We start from the raw sequence: 12,933 nt of genomic DNA, 5'->3' as shown, positions 1-12,933 counted from the left end.
TATATATATCAATTTATATATTTATTTATATATATTTATATATATATATATATATATTTATTTATTTATTTATTTATTTTTGAGACAGAGTCTCACTCTGTCACCCAGGCTGGAGTGCAGTGGTGTGATCTCAGCTCACTGCAACCTCCGCTTCCCAGGTTCAAGTGATTCTCCTGCCTCAGCCTCCTGAATAACTGCACCACCACCCCCGGCTAATTTTTTGTGTGTTTTTAGTAGAGACGGAGGTTTGCCATGTTGGCCAGGCTTGTCTCAAACTCCTGACCTCAAGCGATCTGCCCACCTCGGCCTCCCAAAGTGCTGGGATTATGGCCTTGCACCACCATGCCTGGCTAATTTTTGGTTTTGGTAGAGATGGGGTTTCCCCATGTTGACCAGGCTGATCTCTAACTGACCTCAAGTGATCTACCAGCCCTGGCCTCCCAAAGTACTGGGATTACAGGAATGAGCCACCACGCCTGGCCTAAGAAGGCAAAATTTGGACACACACAGGCACCAGGGCTGTGTACACAGAGAGCAGGCCATGTGAGGACAAAGTGAGCAGGTGGTGGCTGGAGCCTAGGACAGTGGCCTCAGGGGAAAGGGAACCTGCTGGCACCTTGATGCTGGACCTCCAGCCTCCAGCTTCTGCTGTTCGGTCTACACAACCCCCATGGACACACATACCAGCCCCAACACTGATATCATGTATACACACACACACACATACACTGACCCCAGACTCCCACTGACCCTTACACACGCCCCTGACACCCATGCCTTGCCCTATTTTAAGCTGGAGTGCAATGGCACGATCTCGGCTCACTGCAACCTCCCCCTCCAGGGTTCAAGTGATTCTCCTGCCTCAGCCTCCCAAGTAGCTGGGATTATAGGCATGCGCCACCGCACCCAGCTAATTTTGTATTTTTTTTTTTTTTTTTTTGAGACAGAGTCTTGCTCTGTCGCCCAGGCTGGGGTGCAGTGGCCAGATCTCAGCTCACTGCAAGCTCCACCTCCCAGGTTTACGCCATTCTCCTGCCTCAGCCTCCTGAGTAGCTGGGACTACAGGCGCCCGCCACCTCGCCCGGCTAGTTTTTTGTATTTTTTAGTAGAGATGGGGTTTCACCGTGTTAGCCAGGATGGTCTCGATCTCCTGACCTCGTGATCCACCCGTCTCGGCCTCCCAAAGTGCTGGGATTACAGGCTTGAGCCACCATGCCCGGCCTAATTTTGTATTTTTAGTAGAGATACGTTTTCTCCATGTTGGTCAGGCCGGTCAGGACTCCCCGCCTCAGGTGATCCACCCGCCTTGGCCTCCCAAAGTGTTGGAATTACAGGCGTGAGCCGCCACGCCCGGCCGCAGTCCGTATTCTTGATTATTTATAGTTGGATCAATTCCCTTGTCACAACTGAATCAATGTATTGAATGTGCCATCATTTGTCAAATAGGAACCAAGCTAAGGTCCCTTCAAGTAATCAATCGTGATTTGTTATCCTGCAGGGTTGGTCATACCAAGAGTGCAGTTCATGACCACGCTTCCTGCACATGTTTCGCTGAAGGAGTGGCTCCGTGGTGGACATGGCTGTTTAGATTAAAACAAACACCCAGTTAGTATCGTCACCGCGGACACAAGATTGTATGACTGCTTTTCAAAAAGCACCAGTGATATAGTTATAGACAATAATGGTTTGTATCACTTTTTGGTTTTTTTGAAACAAGGTCTTGCTCTGTTGCCCAGGCTGGAGTACAGTGGTATGATCATAGCTCACTACAACCTCAACCTCCTGGGCTCAAGCAATCCTCCTGCTTCAGCCTCCCAAGTGGCTGCGACTACAGGTGTGTGCCATCATGCCTAGCTAATTTATTTTTATTTTTATTTTTCGTAGAGACAAGGTCTCACTATATTGTCCACGTTGGTCTCAAACTCCTGGGCTCAAGCAATTCTCCCACCTCAGCCTCTTGAGTAGCTCGGACTACAGGCGCACACCACCACATTTGGCTCTTTATTTTTAGTTTTAGTTTTTGTAGGGATGGGGCCTCACTATGTTGACCAGGTTGGTCTCAGACTCCTGGGCTCAGGAGGTCCTCCCGCCTTGGCCTCCCAAGTTGCAGCAATTACAAGGCGTGATCCCCTGTGCCTGGCCAATTCTCCATTTTAGTGGATTCTGCTCACTTGGGTTTCTATGGCAGTCATGGCTTCACCCAGTTAAGATTGAGGCATGCCCTGCCTCCTGCCTGGACCCCATCGAGGCCTCTGGGATGAGACTTGTAGGTTGAAGCGTGTCCCCTAGAAAGATATATGGAAGTCCTGACCCCCAGTACCTGTGACTGTGGCCTTATTTGGAAATAGGGTCTTTGCAGATGTAATCAAGATGCAATGGGGTCATACTTGATTAGGGTAGTTTCTAAATCCAATGACAGGTGGATTGGATTGAGAGGAATTATAGTTGGATCAACTCCTATGGAGAGGGGAATTTGGATAGAGACACCGAGACACGAAAACAGGGAGGAAGGCCTTGTAAAGACCGAGGCAGAAAGTGGAACAAAGCAGCCACAGCAGAGGAAGGCCAGGGATCCCCGGAGCCTCCCCCAGAAGCTGGAGGAGGTGAGGAGGGATTCCTGCCTGGAGCCTCCAGGGGGAGCACGGCCCTGCCGGCACCTTGATTTCGGGCTCAGCCTCCAGAAGCATGGGAGAACAAATATCTGCTTGCTGTTTTAAAGCCGCCATGTCTGTGACAATTTGTTATGGTGACCACAGGAAAATAATCCAGGGACTGCATTTAGAATTTACCATGTGCCTCATGCCACTATCATAGGCACACACTGAAGCCTTATTCTTCTTTCCTCTGGAGGAGACCATCTTTGCATCCAGTGGTCTAAGCAGTTCTCAGCCCAGGGATTCCCAGAAGTGTGTCGGAGGGATGACGGCCATATGACCTGGCTCAGCAGGTGGCTCTGCTGCCTCTCACAGGAGTTCGCCTCTCTATTCAGGGTGCCACACAGGGACAGCCTTGGGGCAGACACTCTGCTATTTATTATTATTATTGAGACATAGTCTCACTCTGTCACCCAGGCTAGAGGGCAGTGGTATGATCTCGGCTCACTGCAACCTCCGCCTCCCGGGTTCAAGCAATTCTCTTGCCTCAGCCTCCCGAGTAGCTGGGATTACAGGTGCGCACCACCACGCCCGTTAATTTTTGTATTTTTAGTAGAGACGGGGTTTTGCCATTGTTGGCCAGGCTAGTCTCGAACTCCTGGCCTCAAGTGATCCACCCACCTCAGCCTCCTCAAGTGTTGAGATTACAGAAGTGAGCCACTGTGCCGAGCCTACTGTTTATCATTATTACATTTTTTTTTTTTTTTTGAGACAGAGTCTCGCTCTGTCGCCCAGGCTGGAGTGCAGTGGCCAGATCTCAGCTCACTGCAAGCTCCGCCTCCCGGGTTCACGCCATTCTCCTGCCTCAGCCTCCCGAGTAGCTGGGACTACAGGCGCCCGCCACCTCGCTCGGCTAGTTTTTTGTATTTTTTTAGTAGAGACGGGGTTTCACCGTGTTAGCCGGGATGGTCTCGATCTCCTGACCTCGTGATCCACCTGTCTCGGCCTCCCAAAGTGCTGGGATTACAGGCTTGAGCCACCGCGCCTGGCCCATTATTACATTTTTTAGAGACAGGATCTTGCTATGCTGCTCAGACGGATCTCAAACTCCTGGGCTCAAGTGATCCTCCTATCTTGACCTCCCAAAGTGCCGGGATAACAGGCTTGAGCCACCGTGCCCAGGCAGCCTTGTTAAGCACACCTTGCACTCCTGCTGCTCTACTCCTGTGTGAGTCCATGGAGACGTCTGCTACGTTGTAGATACTACTGGACACTTTTCAAGTATCACACGGCCTATAATTTTCAACAGTGCACTCCCTTCAGCTCCCATGGGGCGGATGGGTGTCGCAGGGCAGCCCCACACGCAGATCAGGGTGAAAGTGGATATTACCCCATCTTCCTGTGGCTCTGAGAAGCGTCAGAAGCGTCACAGGCACCTCCTGTAGCGCCAGAGAGCTCAGACAGCTTGAGGGCAGATCTCCTGGGCCCTGAGCCTGCAGCCCAGCCAGCCCCTGCCCCACAGGCCCGGCTCCAGCCCGGCCCTTGCAGGGATGGCTGAGAGGAGGGCTGACCACAGGCCCCAGGAATTCTTGAAAACGTCCCGTGTGCTGTTTCCAATGGTTGCCATGCTGTGCACATCCACAGGGCAGGAGGGAAAGCTGGGGGTTGCCGTGGGCTGCCTGGGTTGGAGGGGGCGCTGGGATTCTATGGTCACCCTCTTTCACATCTTCTGACGCATCCTCTCTCTGGACCCTCAGGCAGTCCCGTCCTCAGATAAGCCCTGCTCACTGAGCCATGAGACAGTTCGGCTTAACTCAGGTATGTGTCTAATGACAGGGTCTTGCAGAAGGGACCAGCCTGAGGGACTAGGACTGCCTCACCTTTGCAAGTCCTCAGTTGCCCAAGGCTGGCCTCCTGGAATGGGAAGGAAGCAAGGTCCCCCGAGGCATTCATACCCTTATTTCTCACAAAAAAAAAAAAAAAGTCAAGTCTCTTGCTCCATCGGGTGCCCTCTGGTACCAAGTGACTGTCTCAGAGGCAGGATGAGACAGTTTAAACGATCATGGCCTCTGCCTGACCCATGTGGCTGGATTGAGGGAGGGGCGGCTTTCCCAAGCATGCATATGTGTGGGGGGTGCTGTTTCCAGAAGGACGGTGGGGGTCCCAGGCCGAGCTTAGGAGTTCACTGCAGCCTCAAGGGGAAGGGCTTGGGGAGGTGACATTTGCATGGACTTTGAAGAATGGGCACCACCTGCATGCACAGAGAGAGAGGAGCAACACAGAGAGAAGGAATGGTGCAGTGGGGCTTTGGGGTAGGGGCTGTAACAGAGTGTGGCTGCTGTGTGGGGAGTGTGCTCTGGGGTTCCGAACACCAGAACCATGTCCCTGCCAGCTGGCAAGGTGCCCTCAGGAAAAGGTGCCCTTCTGGCCTGGTACAGTCCCTAAAAGGTACACAGCATGATAAATGGAGCACGGAATGGGTTATAGCCAGACGCTCTTATGCAGTGCACAACGTGCACAACTGTGTAGTGGCCTGACCAGGATATCAACACTGTACTGGGAAGACGTGGCGCCTCCTCTCTGGGCTGAATTGTGTGTGTGTATGTGTGTGTGTACACAGTGCTTCACTGGGATCCAGCCTCCAGCAGCAACAAGACACAAATGGAACAAGGGTGACAGCCCCCAGCTGACAGGTGAGAGGTTGAGAGCCAGCAGCCAGCTCTGCAAGCCTGCTGCGTGCTCAGGCGCGAGCACTCCTCCAAGCAGGCACCTCCCAGAGCAACAGGAAGCAATTCATCAGCAGCAGGGGCCCTGCTCCCCAGCCCTGCAGCCCATGAGGACTCTGCAGCCCAGCGGACAGGCCTCCGATCCCCCCACCCCTAGCCCACAAAGAGGCCAGAGGCAGCGCCACGCGCCAATTACAGGAGCCAATTAATTCGCACTTAACAGGGGTATTTTCTTTTACTGCGCAGAACTGAGGGACATAAAACCCTGATTCGTCTTCTGTGGCTGGGTTTGCTCTCTGCGTGCTCATATCGTTTAATCACTGCTGCCGCAGACCAGGGGCCAAACCCTCGCCAGCGAGGGGAGCCACGCGCGGGCGATTCCCCATTAACAATCTGGTGGGGAGGCCACGCCGGCTGTGCTGTTTACAGTTCCGTTTCCCCTCGGCTGCTCCCAGAAGTTTCCATAAAAACAGATGTAAGGTAATCAAAGACTTCCCAGCCCCGGGCCTATCTGCTCCTGAAGGCTTCCATGGAGCCAGCTCCCTCTGCTGGGGTTTGCGCTTCCAAAAGACTCTTAAAGCAGCCCTCAAATCTCTCCCCAGGCAGGCAGACTCCTCTCTGGCAGACTCTGCCATCATTTGTCAAGTATTTTATGGTCAATAATAATAGTAATAACACGTTTGCTGTGGTTGGTGCCCTTTTCAACAGCTCTCAGAGCCATGCTGTGAGATCCCAGTGGCATCGCAATGGCTGACGACAGGTGTCTTATTCCCATTTTGCAGATGGAAAGGAGAAGGCAGTTTGGGGAAGAAACCAGTCTCAGCCTCAGCACCATCTTCCCCGGGTCTAACGTTCCAGGAGAAAAGTGGGTGCTGACCGGCTCCTTGGTGGCAGGCCTGCTGCTGGCCTTGTCCCTCTCTTCTTATTCAGTGGGCCTCTGTTCAGGGCCAAGGAACCTGGAGCTCAGTGGTGGGGTTAGGGACGTGGCCAGAACACCAGGTGTGGCCAGCCATGGTGGCTCACGCCTGTAATCCCAATATGTTGTGAGGCTGAGGTGGAGGATCGCTTGAGCCCAGGAGTTTGAGGCTGCAGTGAGCTATGATCGTGCCACTGCACTCTGGCCTGGGCCATAGAGTGAGACCTTGTCTCTAAACAAATAAATAGGCTGGGTGCGGTGGCTCATGCCTGTAATCCCAGCACTGTGGGAGGCTGAGGCAGGCGAATCACCTGAGGTTAGGAGTTCGAGACCAGCCTGGTCAACATGGTGAAACCCCGTCTCTACTAAAAATACAAAAATTAGCCAGGTGTGGTGGTGCGCACCTGTAATCCCAGCTACTCGAGAGGCTGAGGCAGGAGAATCGCTTGAACCTCAGAGGTGGAGGCTGCAGTGAGCCATGAAATGCACCACTGCTCTCCAGCCTGGGCAAGAGTGAGACTCTGTCTCAAGAGAAAATTTTTAAAAAGGACTTTAAAATCAGACAGTCAAGACTGCACATGTGTGATGTTGGGTCTCCAGCCCCTGCCTCCATCCCGAGAAGCATCCTTTTCAGGAAATTTCCTGATGGGTAGTCTTCTCAGGAGGGCGATCCCCCTTGCCTCCCTCTCACTGCCCTTTCACACAACAAAGACCAGGATGGGCTCCAACCTGACTCTGCCACTGCCTGGTCTACCGCATGGCGGGGGTGAGAGCAGGGCCCAGCCAATCCGATGCCTACTTCCAGGGCTGCAGGTCTTAAGCCAGAGATGCCGGGAGGAAGGGAACCTGTCCTGGGAGGTTGGGTTTCTCTGGTTTATCATAACTCTTGAGGCTCAGAGAGGAAAGTGACCTGCGTGAGCTCACACAGAGGCATGTGGCAGGGCCATCGCTTGAAGCTGGCACTGGAAGGCCCTGGATTCAGCACCTTGGGCACCTACAGTGAAGGCATCACTCATGTCCATGTGACCCAGAGCACGGCTCCAGCCACTCCCTCCTGGAAGTAGAACAGAGAACAGAGAGGCTGAGGACCCCCTGGCTGCAAGGTGTCCCTGTCTCAGAAGCATCAGGGGCAGCACCAACCCCCGACCCCGCAATTGGCTCAGTCAGGTCGAGGGCAGATCTCAGAGGTCTTCATTCTGCAGCTCAACCACCCCTTGCCTGAAGGGCCCCGCGCCAGTCCAGCGCTTGCATAGGGAAAGCCAGAACAGAGTTTAGTGTCAGCCCCTTGTTGAGACGAGGGCTGACCACAGGGCCTGGGAATTCCTGAGAAGATTCCTGTGGGCTCTTTCCAATGGGAAGCCCTTTTTGTTTGAGATGGCTGGAGTTAGTTCCTGTCACCCGCAACCAAAACCCAGACGGGCATGACCTCAGGATCAGCTGTGCCCGGGATGATCATGGCTAACATGTCAGGAGCATCTGCTACACGCTAGATGCCCTCCACATTCCTCAGTTAGTCCCCACAAGAGCCCTGATGTTATGTCTCCCACTGCACAGCCAAGGATATTGAGGCACAGAGAGGTTAAGAAATGTGTCCAGCATCACACAGCTAGCAACTCCGACCGTCTGTCCCCAGAGCCTCCATGCTTGAGGAGTGAGCTGGTCTTGCTGGAGAGAGCACTGTGGTTTCTTGGATCTCAGGGTGGAAGTGGGATGGAAGTTCTGGGTGTGTGCTTTTATGGGCAGGTGCATGAAGTGAACCCCTCTGCCATGAGGGTGTGTGGGCCTTGGAGGAATCCTGGTCCCCGGTGAGGCGGGAGTGTGTCTTGCTTCTCGGACCACTCCAGGCAGGGCCTCCCTGGATGCTGCAAGTGCAGTGGGTCTGCCCCGGCCCAGGCCCTCATTGCAGCTGAGAAAGCTCTGCAGGGTCACTGTGGGTGCTAGAACAGGCAGCTGGAATGCTGCAGTGGGGGACACAGAGACTACATGAGTGAGCTCCAGGTTTCCACTGCATTTTTCAGGGGCCAACTGGTGAGTCCAAGGAATAGAGGCCAGTGAGCAGAGGGGCTTCCCCCAGTCCCAGCCAAAGCAGCTCCCCTGGGCTTGCTTTACCTCCTCGACTTCCACAGAGGATCCCATTTGAGCAAAGGACTCTCCTTAGCTGGCAGGAGGTTAACTCTGCAGTGGCTGATGGCATCTCTAGCACCACTCAGGGACCACCTGCCAGAGAATGAAGCCAGAGCAGAGGAGAACAGAGACCAAGAAAGGACCTGTCAATATTATTTAAGCCCCTGGATCCAGCCAGGCCTGAAGTCCCTGGACTTGCTGATAGCAAGAACCAATCACTTCCTAATGTTATTTCGATTGCACTTGAGCTGGTTGATTCAAGTTTCTTTTGCTTGTCTCTGAATGGGTCTTGAGGAATATGGGTCTCATACGAGAGTAAGTTCCAGCTTCCCCTGTCTTAAAGAGTCTGCTGTGGCCAGGCGCCGTGGCTCATGCCTGTAATCCCAGCACTTTGGGAGGCCGAGGCAGATGGATCACATGAGGTCAGGAGTTCCAGACCAGCCTGGCCAACATGATGAAATCCTTTCTTTACTAAACATACAGAAAATTAGCCAGGTGCGGTGGCTCACACTTGTAATTCCACCTACTCAGGAAGCTGAGGCAGGAGAATTACTTGAATTTAGGAGGTGGAGGTTGCAGTGAGCTGAGCCTGGGCAACACAGTGAGACTCCATCTCAAAAAAAAAAAAAAAAAAAAAAAAAAAAAAAGCCAGGAGTGGTGGCTCACGCCTGTAATCCCAGCACTTTGGGAGGCCGAGGTGGGTGGATCACCTGAGGTTAGGAGTTCGAGACCAACCTGACCAACATGGCGACACCCCATCTCTAATAAAAATACAAAAATTAGCCGGGCGTGGTGGTGGGTGCCTGTAATCCCAGCTACTTAGGAGACTGAGGCAAGAGAATCGCTTGAATCCAAGAGGCGGAGATTGCAGTGAGCCGAGATTGCACCACTATACTCCAGCCTGGGCGACAGAACGAGATTCTGTCTCAAAAGAAAAAAAGAAAGAAAGAAGGCCGGGCGCGGTGGCTCAAGCCTGTAATCCCAGCACTTTGGGAGGCCGAGACGGGCGGATCACGAGGTCAGGAGATCGAGACCATCCTGGCTAACATGGTGAAACGCTGTCTCTACTAAAACATACAAAAAACTAGCCGGGCGAGGTGGCGGGCACCTGTAGTCCCAGCTACGCGGGAGGCTGAGCCAGGAGAATGGCGTGAACCTGGGAGGCGGAGCTTGCAGTGAGCTGAGATCCGGCCACTGCACTCTAGCCTGGGTGACAAAGCAAGACTCCGTCTCAAAAAAAAAAAAAAAAAAAAAAAAAAAAAAAGAAAGAAAGAAAAAGAAAAAGAAAAAAGTCTGCTGCTATCATACTAGAGAGAGAAATTCCAACACCTCTGGAGGGGGTGCCCTTCCTTAGTCCAATCAGGAGAAGAAATGGCAGCTGGCACGCAGTCACCATACTCCCCTGAGGCTACCCCGGGGAGCAGACGTCAAGGACCAGAGGTGGCTGGTCCTGGAGGGGCAGGGTGGAGGGTGTTGGTGGAGGTATGAACCACCACGAATCTCAGAACTCTGCAGTGGGAGCCGCGGCAGCACCACACTTGCTCTCCCAGCCTGGGGGTCCTCTCCCACCGCAGCACCTCCTCCTGTTGTTCTCCACCCCGCAGCCTGAGAGAGCTGCCAACAGAAGCCAACCCCTTCTCTCTTTGTTCAGAACCATCCAGCGGCTTCTCGTGTACTTTGGGTGTGTGTGTGTCTCGGCCCCAGCCTGGCCTCTCCACTCTCCCCTCTGCCCCTCAGCTCCAGCCTCTCTGGTCTTTTCTCGCATTGTAGGACAAGCCTGGCTTGCTCTGCCCAAAACTTGCAGTGCATGAGGCCTGCTGGCTCCTCTTCCTCCCCCAGGCTCTGCCCCAAAGTTACCTCCCCCAGACCAGCCCTTCCTCACCCTTTGCAGCAACAACGACCTCTCCCTTTATTACTTGCTTTTCCCCACTGGAAGGGAGGACCTGGGCCGGGCACAGTGGGTCATGCCCGTAATCCCAGCACTTTGGGAGGCCGAGGTGGGCGGATCGCCTGAGGTCAGGTGTTTGAGACCAGCCTAGCCAACATGGTGAAACCCCATCTCTAGTAAAAATACAAAAATTATCCGGGTGTGGTGGTAGGTGCCTGTAATCCCAGCTACTCAGGAGGCTAAGGCAGGAGAATCGCTTGAACCCAGGAGGCAGAGGTTGCAGTGAGCCAAGATCGTGCTACTGTACTCCAGCCTGGGCGACAGAGAGAAACTCCGTCTAAAAAAAAAAAAAAAAAAAAAATAGCCGGGTGTGGTGAGGTGCACCTATAGTCCCAGCTACTCAAAAGGCTGAAGCAGGAGGATCGCTTGAGCCCAGGAGTTTGAGGCTGCAGTGAGCTATGATGGTGCCAGTGCACTCCAGCCTGGGTGAAAGAGCGAGACCAAAGAAAGAGAGCAAGAGAGAGAGAGAAAGAAGACCTTAGCACTGCTATGACCCCAGTCTGTGGAAGAGGATCCTATACACTGTCCACTCAACAAACACTTGTGGAATGAATGAATGAAGGAGTGAAGGAATGAACGAATGAATAATAATGGGCATGACCTTTATGTCTTGCCAATGAATTTCCTCCCCTCCTGGTCACTCACACCTCATCTCCACCACACAAAACTCACCCTCTTCATCCTTCTTCCAGAAAATGCCCAGCACCCATGATCGGGGGCCTTTCTTACTTCCCCAAAGTCCTCTCTGCTCACGCCAGAGATCATCCTGGGAGGACCAGCCCCAGCCCGTCCTGGCAGTCCCAAGTGATGCCAGGCTCCAGCAGGTGCTGTTCCAAGGAGCGGTGGCCCAGCAGAATGGTGGGGTGTTTTTTTTCCCCCCATATGAGGGAAAAATTAGCTCTCCTTACCAGACAAGAATGACAATTTACAGAAAACTATGCCTTGAATTCATAATCTGTAATGAGCGGAAATGGTATTCCATAGTAATCCATCCCAACTGACTCGCTATTGTACATGCACCTGCTAACATTTTTTAAGCTGGGACTTTATGGAAAGGACATTTTGATCGCTTCTGAAGTTTGCTGAGCAATTCCCCCTCTCTCTCAGGCATACGGTCTTTGTGCTGGAAATTTCCCTCGTGGCTCCGTGCACGCACTGGCAGGCGGGCACGTGGGCCCGCACGCAGGCAGCACGCACGCAGCCGCAGCCCCCTCGTTGGCATGGCTCTAGTGGGGGCTTCTGCAGGTGCCGAGCTATAGAGATGGAAGCGGGGAGAGTGGAATCACAGTTGGCACCTGTGCCGATCTTGCCCGAGGAGCTGCATACTGTGGTGCCTGCCGGAATTGGAGATGCTTTCCAGCGCTGGAGGGCGGGGACAGAGCACGGGACCGGGAGGGACAAGGGCTTGGGCTGGGTGGCCCCTGGGGCCTTTGGGGCCTGGCTTGTGGCACCCGAGCACCAGGATGCGGGGAGGCTGGGTGTGCAAGGACAGGTCTCACGCCCACCCCCTCAAATGCCTGGGTTTTGCTCCTACGGAAGTCACTCCAGGCCCCAATTGGCAGCCGCCCCACTCAGTTCCCAGCTTGGGCCTCCAGCCCAGCACTGACACAAACAGGTGGTGGACAGCTTGCTCTGTGTGGCCCCCACAGACTGAGAGCCCCGTGAGGCAGGACCAAGGCTGTCAACGTGCGCCTGGGCCTTGCCCAGCTCTGACATGCAGTAGGTGGAGGCAGTGCCTCCGGTCGGAGCCAGGGTCCTGGTGGAGGCTCTGCCTCTGGGCAGCGGGCCCGGCACACTGACACCCAGTCTCTGCAGCCTGTGGCTCCCGAGGGCGTGTTCTCGGGGCCTCACAGACGCTGAGGTTCAGAGATCACGGAGCCATGAGTCTTTCTTTCCACTGCAGGACCTGTTGTGGTCCACGCCATCAGGAATGTGGTAGTCAGGGCAGTCTATAACCCAGCAATGACACGGGGACACGAGGAGCTGGGCACGTGACGTCCACTGAGGCTGTCTCTGTGGGAACGAGTATCTAGGAACATTCAAGGTGGAGAGCAGTAGGGTGGTGACTCAAGAAGCTGTGGAGGCCGGGCGTGGTGGCTCACGTCTGTAATCCCAGCACTTGGAGAGGCTGAGGTGGGCAGATCATCTGAGGTCAGGAGTTCGAGACGGGCCTGGCCAACATGGTGAAACCTCGTCTCTTCTAAAAATATAAAACTTTGCTTGGCATGGTGGCGCGTGCCTATAGTCCCAGCTACTCGGGAGGCAGAGGCAGGAGAATCGCTTGAACCCAGGAGGCCGAGTTTGCGGTGAGCCAAGATTGCACCAATGCACTCCAGTCTGGGTGACAGAGTGAGACTCAGTCTCAAAAAAAAATAAATAAATAGAAAGAAGCTGTGAAACCCCAGGCCACAATAACAGTAACGAAAAGAATGGGGATATTCTCATATGGAGGAAGCTCCAGGAAATGTTACTCCTGAAAAAGAAAGTAAGTGTTAAATAAAGGTAGGTGTGTGCGCGCGCACACACAATGTGACCCCACTTTTTGTTTTGAGACAGAGTCTCACTCTGTGGCCCAGGCTGAAGTGCAGTGGGGCGATCATAGTTCACTGTAGCCTCCATCTCCTG

The 12,933-nt window shown here is 53.7% G+C and overlaps 1 protein-coding gene across 19 annotated transcripts in view; it reads right to left on the bottom strand.

Moving 5' to 3' along the window:
• Positions 1-12,933, bottom strand: part of LOC126943623 (cytochrome b-c1 complex subunit Rieske, mitochondrial) — a 1,156,760-nt gene that overhangs the window by 557,732 nt on the left and 586,095 nt on the right. The window contains exon 1 of one of the 19 annotated variants that reach the window (XM_050772612.1): positions 11,184-11,187. The exons of 15 other annotated variants lie outside the window; for them this stretch is intronic. The gene's annotated coding sequence lies outside the window, so the exon portion shown is untranslated. Of the gene's footprint in view, positions 1-6,908; positions 6,913-7,446; positions 7,451-8,303; positions 8,308-11,183; positions 11,188-12,933 lie in introns of those variants that run through there. 3 more of the 19 variants (XM_050772571.1, XM_050772597.1, XM_050772598.1) reach the window with 3 other exon arrangements.

Source organism: Macaca thibetana, chromosome 19 (genome assembly GCF_024542745.1).
Source record: "Macaca thibetana thibetana isolate TM-01 chromosome 19, ASM2454274v1, whole genome shotgun sequence".
In the NCBI taxonomy this organism is placed as follows: Eukaryota; Metazoa; Chordata; class Mammalia; order Primates; family Cercopithecidae; genus Macaca; species Macaca thibetana.
The sequence above is the reverse complement of the archived record's forward strand: the minus strand, read 5'-3'. Positions and strand labels throughout refer to the sequence as shown.